The 24,696-nt window shown below is 46.0% G+C and overlaps 1 protein-coding gene and 1 long non-coding RNA gene across 7 annotated transcripts in view; one reads left to right on the top strand and one right to left on the bottom strand.

Moving 5' to 3' along the window:
* LOC308585223 overlaps nucleotides 1-18,077 on the top strand; it is a 42,966-nt gene extending 24,889 nt beyond the window's left edge. Inside the window, exon 2 of the long non-coding RNA XR_014007169.1 lies at nucleotides 17,948-18,077. This is a non-coding gene — a long non-coding RNA (uncharacterized lncRNA). The remainder of the gene's footprint in view (nucleotides 1-17,947) is intronic.
* TNIK (TRAF2 and NCK interacting kinase) overlaps nucleotides 1-24,696 on the bottom strand; it is a 297,411-nt gene that overhangs the window by 180,358 nt on the left and 92,357 nt on the right. The gene's annotated exons all lie outside the window — the stretch shown is intronic.

Here is a 24,696-nt window from a genome sequence, read left to right as displayed (position 1 = left end):
AGCACTCATTCTTTAGCACAGGTTTGGGTGAAAACACAGTGATCATGAACAAGCCAGGTAAGAAATTAAAGGTTCTGAACCTTGTGCCCCTTTAAAAACAATGACCAAGAGTAGCTTGAAAGCATGTTTACTTTTGATACAGTACGCTTGCTTAAATCACCTTGTAGGACATTCTTACTCATCACAAGTGATCAGGAAACTGGTCATTTACTACCTGCATGGCTAAGAATTGACAGTCTCGTACTTAAATATCTGGCATTGGTTCATTATTTTCAATAGAACTCTTCCACGAGTGCCCAGATGCAGCTGTTTACAGATGCCAAAAGCCTAGCCAATACAATGTATATAAAATTATACAAAAGCCCAGCTGGGGATTTTTTTAAATAAAAAAAATCCCCCACGGGCTTTTGTTTTGGTGTTCCTACAGAAAATCACATTCAACAGTGATTAAGCGAGAGAGAAATCCTATCAAATAGTGATGCCTCTCACTATGATGAGTAATGCAGTAATGTATGAGACGAGAGCGGCTTGTGAACACCCAAGTCAGATTCTGTTTTGAAAAACGAGTCTGCAAAAATGAAATATATCTTTGCTGAGTTTGCAAGTCTCTCCCCCCCCCACACTTTTTAATAAAAAGGTACCCCCTCCCTTCAAGCTGATGTCATCTGAAACCAGCTGAGACTTTCAAGTCAAGCTACAATATGAACTGCAGAAAATAATCATAATAACAATAATCTCTTGGTACTGGTCCAAATACAGCCCAAAGTGGTGAAGAAGAAGAAGAAGAAGAAGAAGAAGAAGGAGGAGGAGGAGGAGGAGGAGGAGGAGGAGGAGGAGGAGGAGGAGAATTTATTATTTATACCTCGCCCATCTGGCTGGGTTTCCCCAGCCAACTCTGGGCGACTTTCAACAAAATATTAAAATACAATAGTCTATTAAACATTAAAAGCTTCCCTAAACAGGGCTGCCTTCAGATGTCTTCTAAAAGTCTGGTAGTTGTTTTTCACTTTGACATCTGGAGGGAGGGCGTTCCACAGGGCAGGCGCCACTACCGAGAAGGCCCTCTGCCTGGTTCCCTATAACCTCACTTCTCACAGTGAGGGAACCGCCAGAAGGCCCTCGGCACTGGACCTCAGTGTCTGGGCAGAACGATGGGGATGGAGACGCTCCTTCAGGTATACTGGACCGAGGCCTTTAGGGCTTTAAAGGTCAGCACCAATCCTTTGAATTGTGCTCGGAAACGTACTGGGAGCCAGTATAGGTCTTTCAACACAGGTGTTATGTGGTCTCGGCGGCCGCTCCCAGTCACCAGTCTAGCTGCCGCATTCTGGATTAGTTGTAGTTTCCAGATCACCTTCAAAGGTAGCCCCACATAGAGCGCATTGCAGTAGTCCAAGTGAGAGATAACCAGAGCATGCACCACTCTGGCGAGACAGTCCGCAGGCAGGTAGGGTCTCAGCCTGCGTACCAGATGGAGCTGGTAGACAACTGCCCTGGACACAGAAGTGGCCTGCGCCTCAATAGACAGCTGTGAGTCCAAAATGACTCCCAGGCTGCTCCCATTCAGGACCAGGGAGTCCTCCACACCTGCCCGTCTCCTGTCCCCCAAAAACAGTACTTCTGCCTTGTCAGGATTCAACCTCAATCTGTTAGCCACCATCCGTCCTCCAACCGCTGAGAGTTGGAGGATGGCAGGAGAGTCTGCATCAATATCCTGTTATCTAATTCCACATTTTCTGTATGCAATTTCTGATGGGACTTCAGTGGGGAAATTGTGTGCTGTGGCTACCACTGAACACAGGGCCGTTTTGATTGTATGTATCTGGGCAGGCGGCTTAGGGGGCTTTACCTTTACTTAAGATTCATCTTGGAAACCCAAGGAAGTGACATGGCACTTGGCTGACAGTTTCTGAAATAGCTCCTTATTTATAGAAGTGCAATGTGCCCCTCCCGCAAAGTGTGTAACAATGGTTGCAGGACGAAGATAGCATCAGTGGGGAGGAAGAAATGAAGATGAGAAGAGAAGGTGCAGGAGGTTAACGTGAGGGTGGTCTGCATGCAAGAGGGAGTGCAGAAATGGGGTGGGGAGAAGAAGAAATGGATACGAAGGTGAAAACAGGTGAAAAGCAGGGTGGCAGAATAGAAGAGAGGTGATTATTGACTGAGCAGACAAATTCAGAAAATAAAGTGAAAGGTGTTGGGCAAAGGGTTCACAGAGTGAGCAACGGGGCAGAGAAAACGTGTGTGTAAATATGCATATTTTTTAGAAAAGAAATATGCAAAGCACAAAAAAATCACAAATGTACAATGTGGCTGTACACAATTAAGCATACTATGTAATGGTCTTAATTAAGAAAAAATTATAATCAGTGGGCATTCTACCTACTTAATTTGCATTTACATGACTTTATTTTGTTTTGTTTTGTTTGTCATTAATATTGATTGCACAATCTCTGATTGGCAAGGCTTCTGCTTCAAGAGTTGCAGCACCTGACAGAGGCTGAGCAGCAGAACAAGCTGACAGCTACTATCAGTATCTCCAGGAAAGCTTCATTACTAAGGAGACGAATGACTGAATACAATTTCGAATACATACAGCCAGTAGATTAAATAATGAAATTTGGGACCTATCTACCTATCTGCATATATATCTCGCAAAATAAAATTCTATGTGCAAAAATAGATGATAGATAGATACACACAGAGACATAATTTTATTTTGCAGTCAAATTAAAAATGCAAAAAGGAAGAACACTGTTTAATAACATAGGTAAACGGTAAAAGTAAAGGACCCCTGGACGGTTAAGTCCAGTGAAAGGCCACTATGGGGTGCGGCGCTCATCTTGCTTTTAGTCTGAGGGAGCCGGCGTTTGTCCACAGATAACGTTCTGGGACATGTGGCCAACATGAATAAACCACTTCTGGCGCAATGGAAGACCGTGATGGAAACCAGAGCGCATGGAAATGCAGTTTACCTTCCTGCCGCAGTGGTACCTATTTATCTACTTACACTGGTGTGCTCACCCCGACATGTGGATTCAACTGCCGACCTTCCGATCGGCAAGCCCAATAGGCCCAGTAGATTAGACCACAGCACCACCCGCGTCTCCATGTTTAATAATATAAAGTGGTAACTTTTAAGAGAAGGGGGGGGGGGAGAGAAAAGAAAGCAGAAGCTCACAAACTATTGAGTGTGTCTGGAGGCATAACTTATGCAGCCAAATCATAGTCAGAAAACACACACACATCTGCATTTGATTGGGATGTGATCAGAAGCCTGGAAGAGCTTTCACACGTTAAAGATTAAGCCCTTCCAAACACTTGATGCCATACAAGAAGACAGAGGTGGTTCCTCATGAAAAATGTGTTCTTAAAATTAAGAGGGGGGTGCCTTTTGATTTTTTTATTTTTTTACTCATTCTAGTCACACTTGCAAGTGTAGATAGAACAGGTTTTTATTAGATGGAGATCCTTGGCAGACGGCATGTAATGATAGACTCTGAGCTGAGCTGTACATGGTTTCAACAGAAGCTTAGGGAGTCCTTAATCTGAGAGGGACTGGACTTGCTAGACCTTGAATGACCCGGCACGACTCCTGAGGTCCTTGTGGTGCACTATGTCAGCACTCACTTAGGAAGACTCTAAAGCTGGGGACAGAGCCAGCTGCCTCTCAGCAAGATGAGAAATAGCCACTAGGATATTTCCACATGTAGGAGAAATCAGAAGTTGCTCCCAGCAGAAATGTCCTATGCAGCAATTGCCTTACTTACTTTCTTTCACAGGTAATTCAGGGATCAAGCAGCACCACACTTTGTCTCTTTAACCACAAACCCACTCCTCTAATTTCCAAGAGTGATTGGGTTAGATAGCTTTGAGTTGAGTGTGGCATCGATCTATTTCAACGACCAGCTATTGGAATGTCCTGGCATTCAGAAAGAAGTTAGGTGGAAACCTTAATATTGAACTGTTAAAACCTTTGATTGACAGGTTCCCCCCCCCCAAAAAAAAAAGAAAAGGAAAAGGAAAAATTGATCCAGAGTATTGGGATAGCATTTAGTTGTTCTTTTCTGCACATCGTAAATTACTGTATTTTTTGCTCTATAAGACTCACTTTTTCCCTCCTAAAAAGTAAGGGGAAATGTGTGTGAGTCTTATGGAGCGAATGCAGGCTGCGCAGCTATCCCAGAAGCCAGAACAGCAAGAGGGATCGCTGCTTTCGCTGCGCAGCGATCCCTCTTGCTGTTCTGGCTTCTGAGATTCAGAATATGTTTTTTCTTGTTTTCCTCCTCCAAAAACTAGGTGTGTCTTATGGTCTGGTGCATCTTATAGAGCAGAAAATACGGTATGCTCTCTTTGCCTGACCTTCATGCATTGGTTGAAATATACACATTGTAGAGAATGTACAAAGGAGAAAATTGTCAGTCTACCTGAGGTGACTGACAAGATGCCCCCTGCCCACATATAGAAGCAACCAGACTGGGAGCTGGCTCTTATTTCAACACAAGTAATAGGGCAGCCCTCCACTGTGTTTGAGGGCAGCAGGCCAGCTGGAAAGAAGAGCCCAGGGCAGGCTTTGTGGCACACAGAGCTCTATCTTCCAACCCCTTGAAACTGCTCCCTGTCCCCCATCAAAGCAGCCTCCTCATTTGCCTAGCTGCCCAAGAGGGGCAAATTCACCCCTCCTCTAAGCAAGGAGATGAAGAGGAAGAGAAAAACATATCCCATACATATCCCAGACTGGCTCCATATACAGTGGTACCTTGGACTACAGACGCTTTAGGTTACAGACTCCGCTAACCCAGAAACAGTACCTCGGGTTAAGAACTTTGCTTCAGGATGAGAACAGAAATCGCGCAGCAGCATAGAGAGGCCCCATTAGCTAAAGTGGTACCTCAGGTTAAGAACAGTTTCAGGTTAAGAATGGACCTCCAGAACGAATTAAGTTCTTAACCCGAGGTAACACTGTAATCTATGGCATCTCTGGGTTATTTGTGGGGCATAGGGATTTGTTCATTTATTTTTTATTTTTCCAAAATACAGTCTAGACCACAAGGTTTGAGGGACAGTGGACCAGCCCCCTGCTGAAAAAGTTTGCTGACCCCTGCTCTATGGCTCTGGTTGCAAGGTTCCCTCCGCTGCTTCCAAAGTGTTCTTGGTTTGAGATGCAAGAAAAATTGAAATTCAGGTCACATTTAAAGTTGAACCTATCAAATTCACACTTTCTTGAGGGAAAGACATGAATCCAAACACAGCACTCCATGATTCTAACCACTATGAATTTTGCAGTGCAGTTCTCCAGTCAAGTATTGCCTGCAAAAATGCATAGAGGTAAAGGTAAAGGGACCCCTGACCATTAGGTCCAGCCGCGGACAACTCTGGGGTTGTGGCGCTCATCTCGCTTTATTGGCCGAGGGAGCCAGCATTCAGCTTCCAGATCATGTGGCCAGCATGACTAAGCCGCTTCTTTTTAAAAAAAATTTTATTCAGTTTTCAAACATAAAATAGAGAATCACATAGCAAACATACCAACAAACAATATAGAAAAAATGACTAAGCCGCTTCTGGCGAACCAGAGCAGCGCATGGAAACACTGTTTACCTTCCCACCGGAACAGTACCTATTTATCTACTTGCATTTTGACGTGCTTTTGAACTGCTAGGTTGGCAGGAGCAGGGACAGAGCAACGGGAGCTCACCCCATCGTGGGGATTCGAACCGCCAACCTTCTGATCGGCAAGCCCTAGGCTCTGTGGTTTAGACCACAACGCCACCCGCGTCCCAGTTCTCCAGTCAAGTATTGCCTGCAAAAATGCATACGCTGGGGTCAACTGCGCATTAGAATGCATATATTATTATTGTATATATTAGGATATATATTCATATATGACCATTCCCATGGTTCTCCCACCACTACCTGCCACATCACCGAGTTTCTGAAACCCGCCGCCGCCGACTCCTCATGGGGCCTCAACTTGTACATCCTTATTTTACTGTGTTAACAGCAAATTAAATTCAGCTGAAATATATAAGTGCCCATGCAGCACAGTTTATAAATAGACTTCAAGTCAGCTAATGTCACTGCCAGATTAAAAGGAAAGGACACTTTGGCAGTTCTATTACATTATTTTGTGTTGTGCTTACGAGAAGCAGTAATTAAAGTCTCCGTTCAGGCTTACGGGGGTAGAAAGAGTTTTGCACCTGCAAGTTGCTTACTGAAGCAAGAGATCTCAAGCTCCTTTCCAGGTCATGCTTTCAAATACAAATATTTTTCAGCAGAAAAGACCTACCTTGGCATTCGGTCATAAGCAATGTCAGATTCAACATTGTCTCATGATATACCACCCCATAAACAACAACCCTTTACTTAACTTCAATCTGTGTTAATCTGTGTTTCACCTCTTAAACTTGCAGGCATATCAGAGGTCACAGCAAAGACCTACGTCCAAGACTGTGGAGCAAGGTGTGTGGCTGCTGTCACACAGGGACGCGGACTTAGAAAAAATATTGGGGGGCCCCGGGAAAGCTCATGAATAATAAATAAGCTCATGAATATGCAAATAAAGTGGCTCCGGCCCTAAATAGGGCAAGCCACGCCCCCCAGCCAGCCGATTGGCTGGCTGGGAGGTGTGGCCAGTCGGGATTCCCCTGTTCTCGCGGGATTTCCGGCAGTGCCTCCGATTAGGGCGCGCGGCTGGCTGGCTGGCGAAGGAGCAGGTGAGGAGGAGGCGGGGGACGGCGGCGGCGCTCTGCTGAAAGGGCGCCCGCCCGAGATTATTGGGGGGGCTGAGCCCCCCCCAAAATTTTTTTGAGGGGGCTTGAGCCCCCTCAAGCCCCATGGAGTCGGCGCCTATGCTGTCACATGCTGACAGCTTCTAGGAGCCAAAGGTGAGAGCTGTGTGTCAGGTGGGGACCAAAGGTGGACAAACTACCCCAGAAGAGCATGATGTGTCCACTACCTCTCTCCTAACACCCCATACACCCTGGCCGGCTAAACCAGATGAGGGCAGCTGATGAGTGTCAAATCCTTGGTGAGTTAGGAACGTCCCCTACATGCAAAGACAGGCTCTGGCAGAATGAGGAGACGAGACCCATACTGGGTCCAACAGTCAAGAAGGCAGTCTCTGCATGTGCTGTAGAGCAGTGTTCCCCAACCTTGGGCCTCCAGCTGTTTTTGGACTACAACTCCCATAATCCCTAGCTCGCAAGACCAGTGGTCAGGGATGATGGGAACTGTAGTCCAAAAACAGCTGGAGGCCCAAGGTTGGGGAACACTGCTGTAGAGGACTTAAATGCAAGCAGCCTGGCTAGCGTTTCTCATGAGCCGAGAGTGCAACCTATAGCATTCCCCAGAAGGCTTTGCAATAGACAGGTTATCAGTGGCAGACAAGGTGAAAGCCTGAGAACCATGTCTGGCAGAATGGGAGTCAGTAGCCAAACGATTTTCCTTAGCAACAGGAAACTCAGAACAGCAGCTGCAAGCCCAGATGTGTATGGTGCAGGCCAGGATAATAATAATAATAATAATAATAATAATAATAATAATAATAATAATAATAATAATAATAATTTTTATTTTTATTATTATTATTTATACCCTGCCCACTCTGAGCGGCTTCCAACAAAACATTAAAATATAATAGTCTATTAAACATTAAAAGCTTCCCTAAACAGGGCTGCCTTCAGATGTCTTCTAAAAGTCTGGTAGATGTTTTTCTCTTTGACATCTGGTGGGAGGGCGTTCCACAAGGCGGGTGCCACTACCGAGAAGGCCCTCTGCCTGGTTCCCTGTAACTTGGCTTCTCGCACTGAGGGAACCACCAGAAGGCCCTCGGCGCTGGACCTCAGTGTCCGGGCAGAACAATGGGGATGGAGACGCTCCTTCAGGTATACTGGGCCGAGGCTGTTTAGGGCTTTAAAGGTCAGCACCAACACTTTGAATGTGCTCGGAAACGTACTGGGAGCCAATGTAGGTCTTTCAAGACCAGTGTTATGTGGTCTCGGCTGCTCCCACTCACCAGGAAAGGTCCTTGTGTGCTTAGCAATCGCCTGACTCCTTCAATTCTGGAGAATTATACCCAGGAGAGAGTCCCCAGTGCCTGCTGTTCATTCCCATGCCTTTGGTCCCATGAGGGATCACAGCCACTGGGAACACCTAGTTTGATTCCTGCAGCACGAGACACCCCAGCCACGACCCCAGTGGCTCCAGCTCCTATACCGCAGCATGCACCACCTAAAGGCTGATCCAGTCCAGGGAATGGTGGGTGGGCAATAAGTGATCACCAGTCGTTTTCAAAACGTGAACTGCTCTAAGGAAGAGCATGCAGCCCTATCTAGAGAGCAAAGCCTTGGAGACCAGGAGAATGTCAGTTACTCTCAGCCACTTCCAGCAAAGCTAAAAATAGCCTTGGCTGCTCTGTTATGAAACTCAACGTTCCTGGTTTGAGAGGATGGTGCAAGGGCTGAACCCTTAGATAGCATGGCCAGCACCGCTGCATTTTAAAAATAGCCAGCCAAGCTTTTTAAAAATAGACTATGCAAAAAGAAAAAGAAGATGATGAAGAATCGTAGGCCATGCCAAGGCTTCTGTAGTATACAGTGTGCAGAATCACCCCCCAGCCAAATTCACTCTGTTCCTGCTCTCTAATCATCCTTCTGTACTCGTTTTCTGTTTCCTATCCCCTGGGGGCAATCGAGTGTAAAACGCAGTAATGTGGCTTGTAACAGATTATTACATACTGTAATTAGTTATAACACAAGTAGCAATATCAAAAGGTTCTCAATGCAAGAAACCTAACCTTTTGAATGCATAAAAACTCACATTTTTTTAGCCTAAGACAGAGATGAAGCCTGGGTACAACCTTGATCCCGTCAACAGTGAACGAAAGCGGTCCGAAAACCAATTCATAGGGCATCTAGCAAAAAGATCTGGAAGACTGGGGACCATGTCATGGCCAGTAATGAAAGCAAGGGATTAAAAAAAGGCTGCCAACCAATAACCCAAAGAGGGTTCCTCTGCTTTTATTATTTGTGTGGCATGGAGAAGATATCGGGTACAGTCTATTTCCTTATGTGGCTACAACAAATGCCCCATCTGCAGTATATATTCAGGGGAATTTTTAAGGGTTGATGTTTCACTGTGTTTTTAATATTTTGTTGGAAGCCACCCAGAGTGGCTGGGGAAACTCAGCCAGATGGGTGGCATATAAAACAGCAGCAGCAGCAGCAGCAGTACCATACTTCTTTGAATGGTCATGCCTTCACCCCAAAGAATCCTGGGAAAGATAGTTTGTCACGAGTGTTGAGGGTTATTAGGAGACCTCTATTCCCCTCGCTGAGGGACACGGGTGGCGCTGTGGTCTAAACCACTGAGCCTAGAGCTTGTCGATCAGAAGGTCGGCAGTTCAAATCCCCTCAACAGGGTGAGCTCCCGTTGCTTGGTCACAGCTCCTGCCCACCTAGCAGTTCGAAAGCACATCAAAGTGCAAGTAGATAAATAGGTACCGTTCTGACAGGAAGGTAAATGGCATTTCCGTGTGCTGCTCTGGTTTCGCCAAAAGTGGCTTAGTCATGCTGGCCACATGACCGGAAGCTGTCTGCAGACAAGCGCCGGATCCCTCGGCCTATAGAGCAAGATGAGTGTCGCAACCCCAGAGTCGTCCACGAATGGACCTAATGGTCAGGGGTACCTTTACCTTTTATTCCCCTTGCTAAGCTACAATTTCCAGTGCTCTCACACTCAATCCCTCTTCTCAGGGAACTTTGGGAACCGTAGCTCTCTGAGGGGAAAACCTCAGCACTCTTAACTGACTACAGTTCCCAGAATTCTTTGGGGGAAGCCATGGCATGGTACTGCTTTAAATGTGTAGTGCATTATGGGGCTAAGCTGTACCTACCACCAAGTCACTGTCACAATGGAAGCATTAACCAGAAGTCTGAATGCACTATTTAGATGTCACTGCTAAGTGTTGGTGGCAGAGCTACCGAGGAGGCCATGTTGTGAGATGGAGGCAGACGCCACAGCTGGAGAATGGTTTGCAGCATCCAACCTGGGCGCAAGCCAGTGGCATCACCCGGCCACAATGGATTCTGACAACCCTTCTCCAGGTGCAACGGCAGCGCCATGCAGCTAAGGATGGGGAGAGAAACTCTGCTGGGTTTAAATTCTAATACAAGCCAACCTAATGTTCAACAATGCATGAGCAAAAATACATTGCATACAAGGTTGCATACAAAAATGTGTGTCTTATGAGAAAGGCTCGTTAAAATGATGGTGAATATTTGTGAGGGCTTTCTTTAAGGGGGGGGGGGAGTATCAACTGGTGTGCAAAACTGGAAAAATAAGAACGTGAACAAAACAGTCCATTGCGACACACAGCTGCTGTGCGTCCTCTGCGCCTGCCATCACTGCATGCTGACAATCCAGTAATTATTAAAGGGCTTCTCTCCCCTCAGCTGCAGCAGCTGAGCGATATCACAAACCCACACCTACCACGACTATTCCATACTGCGTAGCTAGTGGATGCAAATGAGCCCTCCTTAAGGCTAGGCACGAACTCTAGACATGGGCTTTAGTGACACACACACACACACAGAACAACAGTAATAAATTTTAGCACTGGCTCCACAAAGCAATCCTTTTTCTTCCACCTTCTTCTTGGAAGTCAGGTGGTGGGAGGGACAACCCTGGTCTTCAGCCTGGGCAACTCATTCCTAGGGAAAGCCACCCACCCCTACCCTCTGAACCTCTGGTCTAGAGTCCTGGTGCTCAACCAGCTAGTTGGAGGTCCCTAGCCCACCTACTTTCGAATTATTGCTCTTGGTTCTGTCCAATCAGGTAAACTGAACGCAGGCACAGAACTCTGCCTTCTCCAGCTCAGTTGGTTAGAGCGTGGTGCTGATAAGGCCAAGGGTCGCAGGTTCAATCCCTGTATGGGACCAACTGCATGTTCCTGCATTGCAATCCTCAGGTTCCCTTCCAGCTCTGCAGTTCTATTATTTCTATGAACTCGATTTTTCAAGGCTCTCAAGAAAAGTCTATCGATGGCTAGCAGTCACAACGGCTTTGCACAATCTCCAGCTTCCAAAGATAGTATGTTTTTGGACACCAGTTGCTCAGGAGCAACAATGGGAGCGAGCTACTGCCTTTGCGTCCTATTTGTAGGTGTCTTACAAGCATCAAGAATCAGCAGTAGCTTTGAGAACATGCTTTGCATGCCCAAGGTCCGAGGTTCAATCCTCATGGCACATCCAGGTAGACCTGTCAGCATCAACAATACTGAGCTGGGCAGACTAATGGCTTGAGTTGGCTCTGTCCCCGGACCCCTTTTGAACCAAGGGGCGGCAACGGGGAGAAGCGATCTTCTCCCCTCCGCCCCTTGCTTCAATGCATTCCTATGGGAAACCGTGCTTCGCAAGACGAAAAACTCGCAAGAAGAAAAAACTTGCGGAACGAATTAATTTCGTCTTGCGAGGCACCACTGTAGCCTTGAAAAATTTGTGAGGAATGTCTGATGAAATCCCATAATCCAAAAAGGGGCTGAGGTTGTACGGGACTCAAATTTCCAAAAAAAGAGTAGGGTTCCAGAGCTTCTCACTGCTCTTTGCCCATATCCTTCGGCAGAAGAAGCAGAACTAGGTCAACATGTGTTAATTTTTTTACTTAGAGTTTGCATGATTTATTCAGGCAGAGGAATTTGGTTTACAGAAGCATGGAGTATGGATTGTGGGCATGTACCTGAACACACACACACACAACTTGCACATCAAATGGAAAGGCCACCTGCCCAGAAACCCAGGAACCAGCAGAAAGACCAATAAAGTAAATTTTGGACCAGAATGAATATCCTTGCTAAAATGGGGCAAAGAGGGGCCTAAGACTAACAGTGGAAGACCACAAGCAGAATCTCTCAGGCTCAGTTTCTCTAGCTAAATGAGCATGAGGACTGGGAAAGAACCCTGGATGAGACTATAGTGAGTTGCTTCTCACCTGACCAGACAACACTGAGTTGGATAAACCAAGGGTCTGACTCAGTGCATGCATCAGCTTCCTATACTAAGGGCAAGGTGCAAGATGAAAAGGCAATGTCTTTCACATGTAGGGTGGAGGATGGGGGGAGATAAAACAAAAGTTCAGTGGTCAATACAAATTATGCCTGAGGCACAGATGGGAAACCTATGGCCCTCTATATGTTGCTGGAGAAGGAGGAGAGAGGGAGGAAAGGAGGCAAAGACAACAGAGCCGGTTCCAGTTGAACTGTGCTCCCCTGACAAATTTACATTGTATATCGTTTACTTGCTTCAGTGTTTTAAGAATTGTAAACCACTTTGGACAGAAAGGCAATACAGTGGTACCTCGAGTTACAAACGCCTCAGGTTACAAATGCTTCAGGTTACAAACTCCACTAACCTGGAAGAGTTACCTTGAGTTAAGAACTTTTCCTCAGTATGAGAATGGAAATCGTATGCCGCTGGTGCAGTAGCAGCAAGAGGCCCCATTAGCGAAAGCATGCCTCTAGTTAAGAACAGTTTCAGGTTAAGAACGGACCTCTGGAAAGAATTAAGTCCGTAACTAGTGGTACCACTGTACTGTGGTACCTCTGGATACGAACGGGATCCGTTCCAGAGCCCCGTTCGCATCCTGAAGTAAACGTAACACGCGTCTGCGCGTGCATGGGTCACGTTTCGCCGCTTTCGCACATGCACGTAATGTCATTTTGAGCATCTGTGCATGCGCAAGCGGCGAAACCCGGAAGTAACGTGCTCTGTTACTTCCGGGTCGCCGCGGAGCGCAACCTGAAAATACTTAACTTGAAGCTACTTTAACCTGAGGTGTGTCTGTATATAAATGCAGTAAACAAACAATGGCACTCTCCTCATCCCTGACTAGGGGTCATGCTGACCAGAGCAGATGAGAGTCCAACAACATCTGGAAACCTAGGCCTACGGCTTATGGGAAGCTAGGATGAAAAGCCTTCCAGGAGCTCCAACACTACATAGCAATGGGTTGCAGCCAATTAACTTTTATTCAGAGTAGACCCCTGGAAAATAATAGGTCCAAGCTCACCACGTCCATTAATTTCAATGGGTCTAACCAGAGTAAAAGTGAGCTGAAGGCAACGTAATGCCCATGCTCAACCACATCACTCAACCCCATGTGCAAATACACAGCTTCCCACAACTGTGAGGTTTGCTCCATTCACTTTGATCCTAATAAACTATCCATGCAGTGGTTCTGCCGACCCATTTTTTTTATCAGCTAAGGACAAAGATTCACACTGGGCTTTTGTCAAAGTGAAAAACACCCTAGGCACATCTTCCTTTGACCCTTTCTTAAGTGCCATGTTATATGCTTCAAGCTAGCTACACTTGGAACATTTCCCCATCTCCAAAAATAAGAAAGAAAAGAAAAGCTATGTGCCCATATAGCCAGGGGTTCTTTTCCTCAGCTTCAGAGGCATACCAATGGGAGGCCGATAACATAGCTGACACACTGGCTCCAATAATCGCTGACCTGTATATATCAAATGCTAATCACTGACCCAGTTCCACTTCACAGACCTGGATTACAGCTCCAGTTGATCTATGCAGTGTTTCTCATTTACATCCAGGCAGGGGAGCAATCAGCGAAAGGGGCTATTACTGTAAGGGATTATGCAACTCCGCCGAAGAGTAGCATCCGTATAATTGGCTATAAGTGATGAAATTTCAGGAGCCAATAAGGTATTTTGAAGCCCTTCATTGCAATGGCAAATAAAAGATTACAGACACAGAAGGCATGGTTTCACCTGCACCCATGTAGGAAAGCAAGGCAGTGATTTATTTTTAATAATGGTCCCTTTGGGTCGTCAGTGGTATGAAGCGCAATGGGCTGCATGCACACGCGCAAGCACATACGCACAACTTCAGTTTATGCAGTCCCCAATGCCTCCTGACGTTGCTTCATTCTACCATCAGACCTGAGTTCTGCCCTTTATGTTAACTCCCTCCTTATTTTTCCTGGCTTAAAAAATAAATAAATCCCATCTTTCTTGCTAGTTAAAGAACACCTGGAAGGGTGTTTTCGTTTGACGGAAAAACACACACACACCCCATGTTGACATGGGAGAAACATCTGCACTATACATTTAAAGCAGTATCACACCACTTTAAACAGGCATGGCTCCCTCCAAAGAAATTCAGAGAGGGTAGTTTGCTCAGGATGCTGAGAGTTGCTAGGAGACTCCCCATTCCCCTTACGGAGCTAACAAAATCTCAAAAGCGGTTTAGCAATCAATCTATTTTCCTAGGAGCTTTGTGAGAGGAGCTGGGGTTTCCTGACCACTCTCAGCACCATAACCATGTGAAGTAGTATGCTACTGCTGTAAATGTGTAGTGTAGTGTAGTTTTTTTTCTCCTGCTCTGGAGGGTAGGACCCGAACCATTGGCTTCAGGTTACAATGAAGGAGGTGCCAACTAAACACCACGAAGAACTGTCTGACATTAAGTGGAACAGGCTCCCACGAGAAGTGGTGGACACTCCTTCCTTGGAGACTTTCAAGAAAAGGTTGGGTGGCCGTCTGTTATGGATGCTTTAGTTGAGATTCCTGCAGTGCATGGGGTTGGACATTGGGGTCCCTTCTGTTGGGATGCATCCGGGGAGACAGGGGCAATTGGCAGGCCCCCAGCTGGCTCCAGCCCACTGGTCCCCAGCTGGACAAACTCCGGTTCTCAGAACAGGATCAAAACTGCAACTCAAGCCTCAGAGACCTTTAGAGACTGAGCGCGCAAGCCAGCAGAGATAAGAACTCTTTGCAACAGAAGGGCGGACAGAGGCATATGTAAGCGTATTTACAAACATTTTATTCAGCATCAGGACAAAGGCAAAACATGTCTGCTTCCCTTCGTGTCCAAGCAAACAGCATAGGCAAAAGCTATATACAACGGTTCCCAGCAGACTGTGCTGGAAGTAAACAGGCATGTGACATACAACAACTCCACATGCCTGGTCTAAAGGTAGAACGGAACAATATCCTAACACCTTCCAGCTCTATAATTCTATGATATCCATGTGATTGGCCTCAGTCAGACTGCTAAAATATCCACACACCGCTGCCATTGTGGAGCCTGGCAGCACAGGGAAATAGTTCCCATGCTAATAAGGCAGGGTGGCTGTTTTCCATAGGTCTGCAGTGCTCGATTTGGGTGTGAGGGGTCTGGAATAAATAACCTGCTTATCCCAAAGTTAACTGGGACACTTGGGGCTAGTCAAATCTTTCTCAGCCTCCTTCACATATACAGGGTCAGACACACAAACCACTTTGTGCACAGGATGAAGGGAGATGTAGTTTAGCAACCTGTGCATAGCTGTCAACCGTCCCTTATTTGGCAGGAAAGTCCCTTATCCCAGCGCTGTGTCCCGCTGCTGTCCCGGATTGATGATGTCCCTTAAATTTCCCGGGTTTCAAAGGAAGCAGCTCCTCTCCCTCCCTGCCTGCCAGCCAGGGAGGAGGGAGGCTCCAACTGTGTTGCTTGGCTGCGCTGATCACCCAATAAGGAGTAAGAATGATGGGGGGTGGAGCTTGCATGCCTTGTGCCGATCAAATCAGCCGCATTGCCTGGGGACTCGCCTTTGCTCAGCGCTTCCCAGCAGAGAGGAGACAGTGGTTTTCCTTGCTGCATCCCCTTTGCCGGGTTGCTGCGCTGTGGGAACCACCACTTGAGGCTTCGTTTGGCTTTCTGCCTTTGGCTTGTAGGGGCTCAGAAGTCCAACATACCTGTGCTGGGAAAATCCCTTATTTTGGCTGCTGATCCCTTATTTTCGAGGCTGCTGGTCCCTTATTTTCAAATCTGTAAGTTGACAGCTATGAACCTGAGCCCCCACCCACCCATGCTACAGAGGTGTAACAGAGTGGCATGTGACACTTTCAAAGGGTGATATCGCGAATTAAACATAAAGGACCCGATAGCCAGCAAATACAATACAAACCAGATTTGAATGCTAACACCTGTGCACGTATTCAAAAGCCTCTGCATATCCCATGGTGTTATAAAGATTGTGTGATTGCCATTTACTGAGCCTCTTAACATGAGCATACACACCGGCAAAAACCATAATACTCAAGCTTACTATCACCTACCTGTTAGAACAGGATAATGAATCAACATATATTTCAATAATTTCAAGGCAGATTTAAAATATATATGTGCCTAATCACCACTGATCAGCCCCAAAAGAGGCTAATCAACCCCCGCAAAGAATAATCTCAAATGTGCTTCAGATGCTGAACATGCGTATTCCTTTTCTTTCCACGGGTCCACCTGGCGAAGCTCTCTCAGATAATGGCTTTGATTTATTGCGTCCCGTCTTGAATGCAGGCAATTTCATTCCGAGAATTATTTATCATTCTGCACATTCCATTCTCCCTGGGATGACACCCTCTAACACAGGATTGCATTTAACAGTCGTTGAGTGAAGAACTTTTTTAAAAAAACACCTCTTTCTTTCTGTGCGGAGTTCTACAGGCACACAGATTTATGTCTGAATACTGTTTGATTTATTAGGGGAGGCAAAATGGAAGAGTTTGCCTCTCTGATGCCCGGGGATATATTTAGCCTACTAATTTAAAATATGCTTAATACTACAAGCAGGTTTTGATCCTTAATAGGCTCAAACCAGACTGGATGTGGTGCTTTACCTGACCTTTTTAAAAGCCCTTTGAGTCCCAGATTCAAAACACTTTACCCAAATAATAATAATAATGATTTATTATTTATACCCCGCCCATCTGGCTGGGTTTCCCCAGCCACTCTGGGCGGCTTCCAACAAAGATTATAAATACATTAAAATGTCACACATTAAAAACTTCCCTGAACAGGGCTGCCTTCAGATGTCTTCTAAAAGTCTGGTAGTTGTTTTTCTCTTTGACATCTGGAGGGAGGGCGTTCCACAGGGAAGGCGCCACTACCGAGAAGGCCCTCTGCCTGGTTCCCTGTAACGTGGCTTCTCGCAGTGAGGGAACTGCCAGAAGGCCCTCGGTGCTGGACCTCAGTGTCTGGGCAGAACGATGGGGGTGGAGACGCTCCTTCAGGTATACTGGGCCAAGGCACCAACCCTTTGAATTGTGCTCAGAAACATACTGGGGAGCCAGTGTAAGTCTTTCAAGACCAGTGCTATACGGTCTTGGCGGCCGCTCCCAGTCACCAGTCTAGCTGCCGCATTCTGAATTAGTTGTAGTTTCCGGGTCACCTTCAAAGGTAGCCCACATAGAGCACATTGCAGTAGTCCAAGCGAGAGATAACCAGAGCATCCACTCTGGCGAGGCAGTCTGCAACCGTAAAACATTTGGCATGTTTTACAAATGTATACAATCCCTTAATGGAAATACAAAATGACATTCTTACTGGTTCCATAAACTTCTTTCTTCTTTTTACACATTCAGTTCTCTGCAGTTTTATTTTCTCTTTTTAATGGAGGGGCGGACACTTTAAAAGAGGGGAAAGTTCTGATTTAGTCTTCTTGGCCATCCCTCCAAAAGCAGCAACTAATTCAGGATCCCTTTTCCTCCTGAACTACTTGCAGTTTCATTTTGCTTCTAAGAGTATGTATGAGAAGCTGGATACAATCCTGACACATACAGAGCGCAAGACAGTCCGTGCCTATCGAACAACCTCCTTCCATCATTTTGCTTTGTCTGTTTATACCATTTTCCAGAATTACCTTTTAAAATTAAGTGCGTAATTTAAATGAATCGTACTACTGCAGCCACATAAAGACCACTTAAATAAAAGGAACTGTTGTGCTATAAAACCCTTTATAACAGCAGCAGTTTTTCATTTACAGTGGTACCTCGCAAGACGAATGCCTCGCAAGACGAAAAACGCGCAAGACGAAAGAGTTTTCCGTTTTTTGAGTCGTTCCACAAGACGAATTTCCCTATGGGCTTGCTTCGCAAGACGAAACATCTTGCGAGTTCTTGCGAGTTTGTTTCCTTTTTCTTAAAGCCGCTAAGCCGCTAATAGCCGTGCTTCACAAGACGAAAAAACCGCAAGACGAAGAGACTCGCGGAACGGATTAATTTCATCTTGCGAGGCACCACTGTATTTTCTTTCTTATTCGTCAGCTAAATCTATACACCATCTTTCTGTCATATAGACTCCGCCATTAGTATTGAACTGAAGTCCAGCTTGCAATGTGTGTGAGAGAGAGGGGAGAGGAGGGAGAGGAGGGAAGGAGAATGGTTTGATCATGTCAAGACTGAAACACAGTGGAGGGCGGCGAATTTTTTCATAGGGGAAAAGTTGGAGCCAGACAGCTTGCAATGGTGATTTGGGGGGGGGGGGAGAGACTGCACGTGTCATGGCGTGCTTGTGAGTAATCGCACCTCCTTCCCTAAGCCAGGAAGATCAACTCCCGCCCAGAAACCTATGCCCCTACTGTGGATCCAGAATAGGCCTCCACAGTCACTTACAGACTCATTGTTAAAACCGTGTTTATGGAAGACAGTCTTACTTGGCTATGAGTGCTCGAAGAAGAAGAAGGAGGAGGAGGAGGAGGAGGAGGAGGAGGAGGAGGAGGAGAAGAAGAAGAAGAAGGAGAAGTAGTTGTCACCAGGGAGAAGTTGTTGTTGTTTAGTTGTTTAGTCGTGTCTGACTCTTCGTGACCCCATGGACCAGAGCACACCAGGCACTCCTGTCTTCCACTGCCTCCCGCAGTTTGGTCAAACTCATGCTGGTACCTTCAAGAACACTATCCAACCATCTCGTCCTCTGTCGTCCCCTTCTCCTTGTGCCCTCCATCTTTCCCAACATCAGGGTCTTTTCTAGGCAGTCTTCTCTTCTCATGAAGTGGCCAAAGTATTGGAGCCTCAGCTTCAGGATCTGTCCTTCCAGTGAGCACTCAGGGCTGATTTCCTTCAGAATGGATCGGTTTGATCTTCTTGCAGTCCATGGGACTCTCAAGAGTCTCCTCCAGCACCATATGGAGTTTTGTTGGCAGGGATACTGGAGTGGCTTGCCGGTTCCTGCTCCAGGTGGATCACATTTGGTCAAAACTCTCCACTATGACCTGTCCATCTTGGGTGGCCCTGCACGGCATAGCTCATAGCTTTTCTGAGTTATTCATGCCCCTTCACCACGGCAAGGCAGTGATCCATGAAGGGGATATTTCAGTTAATGGTAATATAAGACATCATATGGTAGGTATCTTTTGGCAGGGCAGGAGAAAGAGCTGCAGTACCCATAATGCTCATGGGCACATGGCTGTCCAAGCCTTGGTCACAATACCTTTGTGTATGTGGCACAGCAAAGTACCACAAATGAGAACAGAAAGAGCAACAACAATGGAGATGCTCTTCATGAAGACGAGGACAAAGTCAGAGGGGAGAGTGGGGCAACGGACATGGAAAATAAAAGTTGATTAGGGCTTCCATACACCTGGAATTTCCCAGACATATTCATGATTCGACAGTGTTTTGGGAGATTTTGCAAGGAAAAAACTTTTGTGTCTGGATTTTCACTTTGAAAAATGGCAACCCTAAACCTGATTGTCAGTCAGTCAAAATCTGCGATTCCCTGATAATATGTACAGCATTTTAACTTTTAACATCTATATTAGCTGCAGCTGCTACTAGGCCAAAGACCCAACTTACACATGCATTCTGTGGGACACTATCACTGACTTGCAGTGGATCATGTGCCTTTCAGAAGATAAAGCAAAAATGTACAACTGTTCTATGCAGGGTGTAATAGGAGTTAGGCATTCTTTGAAAACTCTGCATCATTCTTAAGCACATGGCTAAGAGCCAGAAACATTTAATCCATAGGAATCAATCAGTTTCCCCTTAGCTTTATCAGATTTTCCGTTTACAGCATGTTGTTTTATTCTCTTATTTTGATTTATACAGCTTGTCCACCGCCCTCACCAAGGATTAATAAAATAAATTTTATATTCCAAAAATAAAAAAGAGAAGGGAGAACTCTTGTTCTTGTTATGATTTCTCAACTGATCTTTCATCAATCATATTATGTAATGATCTTTCTAGGGCCAAATAACTTTGGCTAAGGCTCAAGCACACAAATACACAGAGTTTTCAAAAACTGAACTGGATAATGGCCAGAAACTCAATGCTTTCCTCTTGCCTGTTTACTACAGACAGGTAAGTTATGCACATAACCTCACACGCCACTGGATAAAAACTTCCACACATGATGCCGTTCCAAAATATGCATGTCTAGGTAGTTTGTTCCAGCTAATGGTCACAGCTCAAAATCTTTCCTTTTGCTCCTTATGATTCACGCAATGCTCTTCCATTACTCCTACCTTTATAGCAAAGTTCTCTTGAGGTACTATATATCTTATATTCAAAACCCTCTAATAGTAATTTGTTCCTATTCCAAACATATTATATATTGGTGGTTAATGACTAAACTTCACTCCTTTGAAGCAACAGTCTTCAAGAGCACTCTCTCAAAGACAGCCGCTATCAGATATCCTTTGTTCTGGTCATTATATACCGCATTTTTCTGTGTATAAGACTAGTTTTTTTCCTTAAATATAATGTCAAAAAATTGGGGGCGTCTTATACACGGATAGAAAAATACACGATTTTTGCTTAAGCTGGAGTCCCCCCAAATAGGGGGGCATCTTATAGACAGAAAAATACGGTACTTCTTGTGCAGAAATGCACAAATTCATTAGAAATGTCTATTCTGGTCTTACTCTGAGGACACGTTTGCCACACAATTGGCTCTCCAGTTAGTTTAAGTTACTGACACGCTCAAACGATGAGAGATAATGGTTTGGCAATGGGACCTTCATAAATTATGGGTTGGCATAAATTCTCTGATCAGTCCTTATCTGGCAACTAAGAATGACAAGTCAGTTTATGCTGACTATTAACTAAACCTCTTGGGCATCATCATCACCCCTTATAAACCTCACAGGTGAACATATCCAATGCTCTCACGCACCTGCATAATGCACAAGTCGACTGATAGTGTTGAGCAAACTGTCTTTCATGGAGTTAGTGTATCATTACTAATCTTTCCATTGAGGAAGTGTTGAGAACTTGTAAGGAACCGCAGAGTTCCCCAGAACAGAAGATGAAACCTATAAATTAATATATCATTCTGAGAGCACTTACAAATAGTCCAAATATCATCAACTACCAGCAAGTGCTTTCAGGATTTATATTTTGAGGATTCTGTGTTGTTCACAATCCTCATGTGCAACCCTAAGAGCGAATTTTGCCCTTCGCAGAATATATTTGAGGCTCACGGCTGCAGTTCAAGCAGTATTTATAATGAATGGTGGAAAAACCCCAAACTGAAAGAAAGTGAAAAAGAAAAATGGTATCCATTACAAGAGAGCCAGTGTGGTGTAGTGGTTAAGAGCGGTAGTCTCGTAATCTGGGGAACTGGGTTCGCTTCCCCGCTCCTCCACATGCAGCTGCTGGGTGACCTTGGGCCAGTCACACTTCTCTGAAGTCTCTCAGCCTCACTCACCTCACAGAGTGTTTGTTGTGGGGGAGGAAGGGAAAGGAGAATGTTAGCCGCTTTGAGACTCCTTAAAGGGAGTGAAAGGCGGGATATCAAATCCAAACTCCGATTACTCGAAATAGGAAACTCTAACTAGAGCAAATAAAAAAGAGCTTCTTTTCCAACCCACCTTTTATTTAAACCAACCACAAAAAAAGACAAAACACTCTTTTGCTAACTATAAGCCAATCTGGATGAAAAACTAGTAGAGAGTCAATAAAATGTGAAGCAAGGCCTAACTCATTTTTACAATGTGACCTACTTTCCAAGAGGGGTTTTTCCCCTATTTTTCGTATGAGCAGCAGGCATTCCAATTCTGCAATGCCTGTTCATTAAAAGCACTTCTTTCCTCTTTATCCCGTTTTGACTTCAAATTATATGAGCACACTTTCCCAGATATAGGCACCCACTAAAAAGGCCCCCTGCTACCAATTAACGTATTTTTCGCCCTATAGGACGCACTTTTCCCCCTCCAAAAATGAAGGGCAAATGTGTGTGCGTCCTATGGGGCAAATCCAGGCTTTCACTGAAGCCTGGAGAGCGAGAGGCGTTGGTGCGCACCGACCCCTCTCACTCTCCAGGCTTCAGGAAGCTATCCGCAAGCCCTGGGAGCCCAGCGGGAGTTCCCGCGGGCTCCCCAGGCTTGCGGATAGCAGCCTGTTCTGGGGGCTCAGGCTTCCCCCACCCCAGCCCCACGCCTGGGGGAGAAATAACATTTTTCTCTTTATCCCCCCCCCCAAAAAAAAAACTAGGTGCGCCCTATGGGCCGGTGCGCCCTATAGGGCGAAAAATACGGTACATACCAGGGTTCAAACAAATGACATTAATACAGGGGAGCAGGGCAGTTTTCAGCCCAAGGGCCACATTCCCTTCGAGGCAACCTTCCAGAGGCCACAACCCAGTGGTGGGCAGGGTCAAGACCAAAAGTGGGTGGAGCCATGTATGTGCATTTTACCGTTGTACAAATAGGTTTCCCTGCTTGGCTTTCACTTCAGTTCCAGTTTCAAACTTTCCTTTTATACTTCATTTCCTGTTGGGTTATGGAACTGTAGCTTTTTGATACCTCCATGTCATGCTGAATTTCATTCACACAAGCGGGCATGATGTGATGCAACTATGCATATGTCACCACCCCTTATGCTCATGTGTGCTTCTGTTTTCTCCATTATTTGCCCATGGCACCAGCGGGAAAGTATGTCAGAATACCGCCCCAAATTCTGTCGCAGAGAAATGGGCACTACACTTCTGCTAGGTTTCCAGAAGAGTCTTTTAGAAAGGTTGCATAAAACACAGAAAATATAGTGGGTAAGGAAATATCTGGACACAGGGCAGTGTTCGAAATTAGCCAGGTGCCAGGAGCATTTTGTAACTGGCTTTTGACCACTTGAGACCAAGTGAAGATGCCTGGGTGCCAACTTGGCACCTGACGCCTCCACCGTCTGGGGATCATTGAATCTGAACTATTTTCACACACTAATACCCCATCTTGTAGAATTCTATCCATTATATTTTATTTGCAGAATAGGAATGCATTTCTGGAAACAAATTGCTTTTTCTGTGCAGCCTGAGAAGGAGCAGTCACCATTAAGAAAAAGAGGTCAGAATAGGCCAATGTGGACAGTCTCTGGATCAAGCGACTTTTCTTCTTTCAGTTCTAAGAGTTCTTAACTTAGCTCAAGGTTATCATCTGAACTAGCCAGACATTTAACTGAGAATCAATCACAGCCAGTCCATCATTTGAAAAATAAGGCTTTGGAGCCGTCTTGCCCCAAAATGGCAACTAGACATTCAGTTTTGGTGACTGCAACCTTGGTTTAAGGAGCAATATGGTGCCTAGCTTATATATCTGAGTTTCTAAAAATGGAAATGGGATAATACATTGCCTAAATACAGTCTATGTCACAGGCTCCCTCAAACTTACAGCCCTGGATCCTGCAAGTCTGACGCCTGTCTCGCAAGATGTCTTAGTGGACAAACAGGAGCTCCTCAGCCAATAACCTGTGTGGTGAGTGTCTCCTGCATGGACAGAAACTTTGAAAACCACTCTGTTAGCCCATGTGGTTAGCCTGCAATGATGGTTCCATCACCAGGACCAGGACTGTCTTAAGCGGCGCCAGGGTGCAAAGATCCGCCCAGAGCCCCCCTCCCCGGTTGCCCAGTTCCAGGCGCGCAGGAGGGTGGAGCTGGCCGGCTGCCTAAGGGTCTCGTTGTCTCGTTTGCCCCCGAACCCGTGGCACAGAGCCGCCCGCAGCAGAAGAGCCCAACACAGCGCTCCAACTGAGGGGCGGGCTCTTCCCTGGACTCAACTCTTGGGCCCCAGACTCTTGGCCTGGCGCCCCTGAGAGCCCGGCGCCCGGGTGCCCCGCACCCCTAGCGCCTATGAGTAAGCTGGCCCTGACCAGGACCACAATCCTACGGACCCACTTACTGGGAGTAAGCCCCACTGAACCTAACGGGCCTTGCTTCTGAGAAGAAATGGTAGGCTTGCCTTGCGAAACAAGTGCTGAATCCAGGCACGTACGCCAGCTCCCCCTGCCTCTGCAAACTCGGACGGCTCACAATAACAGCTTAGAAAACAGCAACTTTCATATGCAGTGGGGGAAAGATGATTTTTAAATAATCCATTCGATAGAGTTCTTAGTCACACTGCATGGGTCCTAGATCAGCGAGTACGGCTGAACCTTAGGCAAACGTAATTGGAGAAACTAATTTCCAATTTTCATTTCTACAGCCTCTCTTTTCCCACACACTTACTCCCTTCAGTGACATGCAGCCGAGTGCCAGCTGTTTCCCCATTCAGCCATGCTCCATAACCTAGCGCTGTGTAACACGCCCGCCTGCCAGGATGGGAGCTGGAGGGAGAGAGCCATGCAAAAAGCGATGAAATGTTTATGTTGCAGCCAGATACTGCCGTTCCCAAAGAAGGGATAAGCAACCTGTTTGGGCGAGAGGCCCGCGTCGGAAATATATTATTGGGTAGGGAGCTGCGGCTGCCGCCACCAATTTGCCTGGGCTTAGCATATGCATTTCATCTTTATGGGTGCTGTAAATGCCAAGCTTTGGCTGGTGGGCACACTGTGCTTATTCTAAAATGGTTTCCTTCTGAAATGTAACCTCCATCTCCGCCGCCGCCACCATTGCAATGAGAAGTTAGCTCCAAAAAGACTCATGTGATTTAGAGAAT

This window comes from Podarcis bocagei, assembly GCF_964188305.1.
Source record: "Podarcis bocagei genome assembly, chromosome: 4".
Taxonomy (NCBI): domain Eukaryota; kingdom Metazoa; phylum Chordata; class Lepidosauria; order Squamata; family Lacertidae; genus Podarcis; species Podarcis bocagei.
This window is presented reverse-complemented; position numbering and strand designations above follow the sequence as displayed.